This window comes from Crocuta crocuta, unplaced genomic scaffold (genome assembly GCF_008692635.1).
Source record: "Crocuta crocuta isolate KB4526 unplaced genomic scaffold, BGI_CrCroc_1.0 scaffold1106, whole genome shotgun sequence".
In the NCBI taxonomy this organism is placed as follows: Eukaryota; Metazoa; Chordata; class Mammalia; order Carnivora; family Hyaenidae; genus Crocuta; species Crocuta crocuta.
In genome coordinates, this window is record NW_027531288.1 from 8,770 (window position 1) to 16,247 (window position 7,478).

The 7,478-nt window shown below is 44.3% G+C and overlaps 1 pseudogene; it reads left to right on the top strand.

Moving 5' to 3' along the window:
• The first annotated feature begins 674 nt into the window (after positions 1-674).
• Positions 675-1,792, top strand: LOC144237788 (histo-blood group ABO system transferase pseudogene; annotated as a pseudogene).
• Positions 1,793-7,478: the final 5,686 nt, after the last annotated feature.

Below are 7,478 nucleotides of genomic sequence, written 5' to 3' on the forward strand. Positions count from 1 at the left end.
TGGAATTTTAAGTGATTATTAGAGGAATAAAGGAAAACAGTTCTTGATCTGTAGATCTTCTCTTGCAGCATCCTTACCAAATCAGGCCTCCTGAATGATGGCCCACATGAGCCTGCCTGAATGTGAACTTGAAGATATTCTGTTCTCAATGTTATTGACTTTCAGGAAATTTAGTGCTTATGCAAATATCTCATAGCCAGTAAGTGTCAAGGGAAGGCTGGAGGCCAAGCCCTCTACCCTCCTGCTCAGGCTCTCTGGTGGCTACTGCCCTGCCTTGCTTTCATCACAATCTTTGTCCTTTACCTGCTCAGTGGACTTCATGAGCCAGTTTCAGGAGGCTGGACTTCTCTCCTACATGCTGGCCCAGAGGTTCTAGTGGTCCATTGACTGAGTCCTGTTACCTGGTTATCTGATAAACCTCAAATCAGAACTGAATTTATCAAGGTTCTGCCAGTCTGGAAATCTTACTTAGCTCAGTGACCCTGAACTCCCAGCTGCCAGGGACCCTTCGCATGGAGGTGGGACCTCAGGAGAAGCAGACGGCATGAGCACCTCATAGTCAACGCGCTCCACCTCACTCTGCCGAAGGGAGGCTGCTGTGCGTGGAGCCTTGAGGAGGTGCAGGTCCTTAGCAGCATCCAGGAGATCTAAGGTGCAATAACTGGAAGTGGGTCATGGCTCAGCTGCTGAGGACATTCTCAGACAACCTAAAATGTTACTTGCCTCATCGAGTGAACTTCCTTCTTTTACTAGCTCTTGCCTTGGCCTTCTTTGGCTACTACTACCTGAATCCAAGAAACCAGATGCTAGGAAGCACCTCAGCTGGGATGAGAAAAGTTGTCAGCAAAATCCATGGCCTGGAAAGTATAAAATCATCGAAGATGGTATATCTCCAGCCAGATGTTCTAACACCCTCTAGGAAAGATGTCCTTGTCATGACCCCTTGGCTGGCTCCCATCATCTGGGAGGGGACTTTCAATTCTGACATTCTGAATGAGCAGTTCTGGCGACAGAATACCACCATTGGATTAACTGTATTTTCTGTAAAATCATACGTGATCTTCCTGAAGCAGTTCTTGCTGTCTGCAGAGATGTACTTCATGGCGGGACACAGGGTGAACTACTACATCTTCACGGACCGGCCAGACTATGTTCCTCATATTAACATCCAAAAAGGAAGGCAGATAATCATCCACACCGTCCAGAGCTGGGAGGACATCTCCATGCACCGCATGGAGGTCATCAGCAATTTTTCACAACAGCGCTTCCACCGGGAGGTGGATTACCTTGCGTGTGTAGATGTGGACATGAAGTTCAGTGACCACGTGGGCGTGGAGATCCTCTCCCCCTTGTTCGGCACCCTGCATCCTGGCTACTGTGGGCTCAGTCGGACCGACTTCCCCTATGAACGTTGGCCTCAGTCACAAGCCCATATTCCTGAAGATGAGGGGGACTTTTACTACACAGGGGCCTTTTTTGGGGGATCAGTGGCAGAGGTTTACAGTCTCACCAAAGCCTGCCACGATGCAATGATGTTCGACAGAGCCAACCACATCAAGGCCACAAGGCAAGGTGAGAGTCACCTAAACAAGTATCTGCTTTACCACAAACCCTTCAAGGTCCTCACCCCTGAGTACCTGTGGAATCACAACATGCTGCGGAATACCTGGGATCAGCAGGTGGTAAACTTGTCTTCCAACATAAAGTGTTTTAGATTTGTGACTATGGAATAATCACCAGAAAATCAAGACTTATCAAAAGAAGTTTCTAGAAAGGACTAGGGTGATGGTGAGGCAGCCCTCGACTTCCTCCTGGCATTAAATTAAAACCAGTTTTACCCAGAAAAGGTATAACCCGTCTTCCTTTTCCTGTCTGGTTGAGAAAAAATTGTCGCTGTTTCCCACCATCTCCCCAAATGTATAGGCACTCCTTGTAGCGACCTCCCCACCCCCATACACTAAACACACACACCTAGGCAAGCCTGATTCCAGAACTCAAGCATGGTTCCTGAGTGGCCATCAACTTTAATTTCTCACTATGTGCTCCTAACACCTTTCAGGATGGCTCAGGAGGTGGGTGATCTCACGGTGTCCTAACATACCAGGGATCAGAGATAAGATCTTTTCCAGAACAAGGAAGAGGCTCCTGGACACAAAGTCTCCTGCCTCTTGTGGCACAAAGTCACACACAGGCCTGCTCTGGCCCTTGGCCAAGCAGATTCACACAAGCCCTCTGTTTAGTTTCCTTGTTAAAACTAAAAGAATGTGACACCACAAAAGTCACTTTTTCCTGGTGCTTGGCTGCTTGTCTATCCCCAAACACTGCCGGCTGTCCACTGAGAGACACACAGGGCTCTCCGCCTCCCCTTCCCCTGCTGATCGCTTCTGTGTCAGTTTCAATTTACTAGTGATTTGCCGATGTCGTCTCAGCTGAAGTAAACGTATTCGTAGATGATAATAGGAAGTTGCAGAATTGTCATGAGAACCTGTTGTTTTACTTTAAAACGATCTTGGTGTCCTTCAACAAGGCTCTTATTTTGTTGTGAAATCTGTCATCCTCTTCACCCTGTTTCTCCCCCTCAGACACAAAAGACAGAGGCAAGTGGCACAGCAGCAACCTTTATTTCTCTTCTGTTGGCAGCAAACTATTAATTTCAGGGCCCTTTTCAACTGTTAAAAGCTCTGACTTTTAAGTTGTATGTTTTTCTGTGTCAACACTGATCAACTTATTTCTACGCAAGAATAATTCAGGAGAAATGTTTTCTTCTCGGTGCAAGATGAAAATATTCTTTTTTTTTTTTTTTTTTTGAGAGAGAGAGAGCATGAGACAGAGAATCCCAAGCAGATTCCACACTATCAGCGTGGAGCCTGACCCGGGGCTCGAACACAGGAATCACAAGATCATGCCCTGAGCCGAAATCACGAGTTGGACACTTAACTCACTGAGCCACCCAGGTGCCCTAAGATGAAAACATTCTCATTGCATCACAGAAGCCTGACTGTCAGCTGTGGCTGCAGAGCAGGTCTTGCAGTCCAGGTCTTCCCTTCTTGCTCCAAGGTGTGCCCTGCACCCAGAGTGGAAGGGTGTCCCCGAACCGGCCTCTCCGTTCCTTCAGACCTCTGTCTAGCCAGAGACCTCAAGGGGCACTTCTTGGCCCTTCCACCTAGCTGAAAATGAAACACAGTCTAATTTCTGGTTTCCTACATTAAAAAAAAATATTTTTAAAGCAGTTCTTGGTTTACAAAAAAATTGACAGAACATGGAGTTTCCATAGTCAATACCCCTTCTCTCCACTCTCCCTCTCCACACCACTCCCTTATAATTAATCCCTTGCATTACGTATTTGTTACAATTGAGAAGCCAATGCTAATACATTCTTATTAATTAACTTCCACAATTTACGCTAGGTTTCATTCTTTGTGCTGTATATTCTCAACATTTGACAAATGAATAATGACATGTATTCACCATTATAGTATCATACAGGATACTTTTACCTGCCCTAAAAATCTTCCATTCTCCACCTGTTTATTCATCCCTCCCTCCCTCTTTCTGATCCCATGGCAAACATTGATCTTTTTACTGTCTCCATAGTTTTGCCTTTCTAGAATGTCATGTAGTGGGAACCATACAGTATGTAGCCTTTTTAGATTGCCTTCCTTCACTTAGCAATGTCCATTCAAGGTTTCTTCCATGTCTTTTAGTAGGTTGGTAGCTCATTTCTTTTTATCACTGAATAATATTCCATATGATAGTTGTATCAGTTTGTTGTTCTGCTCATCTGCTGAAGGGCTTTTTTGTTGCTTCCACGTTTGGGAAATGATGAAAAAAGTTGCCGTAAATATTCATGGGAAGTATTGTATGTGGATATATGTTTCCACTCATTTGGGTAAATATCAAGTAGACAATTGCTGGTTCACATGGTAATGCTGGGAACTGCATCGGTCTCTCTGGATGGCAGTCACAGCAAGGAAACGACAGTGTTTGCACAGCTCCTGCCATGAGAAACAGAAACTGGTATCTCTTTCTGCTACTACTGGCTCATGTTGGAAATGAGCCTGCGGGTATTGACCAGGCCTCATAATATTCCATATCAGACCAATATTCTGAACAGAGATACCTCATAAGGAAAAGCATATTCCTGCCTTTACAAAAGAGATTTTAGATGATAGCTCTGTGGATGATTGTCAAAAGGCTCTTCTTATGGGCCTTGCAGATTCAAGACTTAGATAATAAAGGGGGTTAAGAACACAAGAGTTACAATTGAGCCTGGCCCCAAGCAAAGAGCCTAATTTAGAGTTAAGGAACAGATAAGGGCAGAACTTAAGTTAATACTTATACCTTTTCTAACTGGTGATGTATGGCAGTCCCTTCCCTAAGGCCTACCTTCTGCAAACACCCTCCCTTACAGGCGGCTGGGATGAGGATAGATAAAAGTAGTTAAAACATAACCCAAAAACAAAAGGCCGACACATTTAGGGCCTCCATGGTGTTTATGCATTCAGCATCAAATAGGTTTCCACAAACAACTTATTAACCAGCTCAAAAACATTTATCCTCTTGAGAGCCAGACGGAATGACTCAGCCCATCTATACACTTAACCTATGACCTAACCTTAGCGTTATTAACTTAGAACAAATATGTATCCTGTCTTTTACTAAGAATACCCTGTTAATTCCTTAATTATAAGATTTACTTAACCTCACTATAATTGGAATAGTTCTGCAAGAATATGTTTGTAAAACCTGCTTCTGTACATTTTCTAAAGCATCTTATCACAAAGAGTTATCCATTGTAAAAATTCCTTTTTCTGATGTCATGTTATCATTTAACCTATAAATAAAGACACCCAAACCGACAGGACAGAGATGCCTGCCTGGTGACCAGAAAGAATCTCAGGGCTCTCTCACTCTCTCTCGCTGAGACCGTCCATCATTCAGGGACCCCTGGACCTGCTGGAGCCGGCCTCCGGCTTGGTAAGAGTGTTTTTAGTTTAAAAAAAAAAAAAAAAAACTGCTAGGGACACCTGGATGGCTCAGCTTGTTAAGCGTCTGACTTTAGCTCAAGTCATGGTCTCATAGTTCATGGGTTCGAGCCCCATGTCCGGCTCTGTGCTGACAGCTAGCTCAGAGCCTGGAGCCTGTTTCAGATTCTGTATCTCCCTCTCTCTCTGACCCTCCCTTGCTCACGCTGTCTCTCTTTCTCAGAAATAAATAAAAACATTTAAAATTTTTTTAATTAAAAAAAAAAACCTGCCAAACGGTCTCCAAAGTGACTGTACTGTTTTGCATTCCCAACAGCAATGAATGATTGCCGTCATTCCATACACCTCCATCATTTGGTATTTCTGTTTCGGTTAATGGCCATTATAATTGTTGTGTAGTGGTATTTCATTGTTGTTTTAACTTCGAGTTTCCTAATAACACATGAAGTTGAGTATCTTTTCATAGGTTATTTGCCATCTGTATATATTCTCTAAGAACATGTCTATTCTGACCTATTGCACCCCCTTTAATTGAATTTTTCATGTTATTATTGTTGGGCTTTAAGAATTTTCCATATTTTTTTATACCAGTCCTTTATCACATATGTGTTTTGCAAAGATTTTCTCCCAGTTGTGGTTTGCCATTTCCTCGCTGTGACTGTCATCCAGTGAGGCCGGTGTGGCTCCCAGCAGGGAGAGGCACATCTCTTCATGTGTCTGTTGGCCTCATGTGTCAGGTCTTCTTTGGAAAAACGTCTATTCATGTCTTCTGCCCATTTTTTTAATTTGGTTATTCATTTTTTGGGTGTTGAATTTTATAAGATTTTTTAATATTTCTTGAAAAGCTGATTTAATGGTTATGACTCCGTTAGTTTTTTGTTTGGGAAAACCTTGATCTCTCTTTTTATTCTGAATGATAGCCTTGCTGGATAGCATTATCTTGGCTGCAAATTTTTCCCTTTCAGCACTTTGAGTGTATCATGCCAACCCTTCTACCCTACTAAGTTTCTGTTGAAAACCCTCCTGCTTGGGGCGCCTGGGTGGCTTAGTCGGTTAAGCGTCCAACTTTCGCTTAGGTCATGATCTCGCGGTTCGTGGGTTCGAGCCCCGCGTCGGGCTCTGTGCTGACTGCCAGCTCAGAGCCTGGAGCCTGTTTCGGAGTCTGTGTCTCCCTCTCTCTCTGATCCTTCCCTGCTCACGCTGTCTCTCTCTCTCCTAGAAATAAATAAACATATTTTAAAAAAAAGACCACAAAGAGAAGATGACTGCATTAAAAGGCACTCAGAACACTCTTCCCTCCCTCTTCCAACATAATCAGAACTGTTCTAAGAAGACTTTGAACCCCTGAAAATGCACATCTCCACCCAGGACTTCTGCATGAAAGCAGGAGCAAGGTGTCACAGAGAGCAAGGTGTCACAAGAGCAGCAGCTCACTTCATGGTGCAGGTGGCAGTTGCTCCTTATCCACCAGGGGCCCCTTTTCCACCTGCTGTTGGTCCCCAGTGTGGCAGGAGAAATCTGTGTCTCAGGCTCCATTTTCTAGGAGGCACATGTTTGGAATTTCCCAGGACATCAGAGGGAGGAGATATATGAAATGGCAATATGATAAGTCCTGTGTCAACAAAGGACCGTGTCTTGAGGCCTCTGTCTGAGGATCAGCTGACATGTGGAAGCCTAACAGAGAAAACCAAAGAATCTGACTTTGAAAAGAACCCAATAAGGGAAACCTCGAAGACACAAGTGAGACAAAGGGTCAGAATGCAGGATATTCTCAAATCTGGTGGCTAAGGCAGCTCCAGCACTCACCAGCCAGCCATGTGCTTGTGGGCCAGTCACCCGCCTCTCTGAGGCTGTTCCTCCATCTGTACCATGTGGGTAACATAGCACCCATCCCCCAAGCTTATCATAAGTATTGAACAAGATAATGCACATTATGCTTGGTAGCCTATTCTAACAACGGTGAATAGGCCAGTAGCATAAAAAGCAAATGCAAGTGGATTTTAAGTAATTGTTAAGAGAATAAAGGAAAAACAGTTTCTAATCTGTAGATTTTTTGTCCCCTCCACATGGCTTCTAAATCAGGCCTCTGAACAATGGCCCATGTTAGCTGTGAGGATATGATCTTGAAAATAGTCTGATCTTGACTTTGTGGATTTTTCCCCCAGAAATTCCGTGCTTAGCTCACAGCTGTTAAGTGCCAAGGAAGGGACACACCATAAGTCCTGACCAGGGTATCACTGGTGACTACTGCCCTGCCTTGCTTTCATCACAATCTCTGGCCTTAACCTGCTCAGGACTACCTTGAGCCAGTCCCCTGTATTTGTTTCAGGGGCCCTGACTTGTCTTTTACCTGCTTTCCTTAAGTTCCAGCTGTCTATTGACTAACTCCTGACACCTGGTTTCTTTGACAGCACTTCAGAAGAAACCTGAGTTTATGAAGGTCTCCTCGGATCCTGTCTTGCTCCACAGGGCATCCAGGACATCCCTGGACCC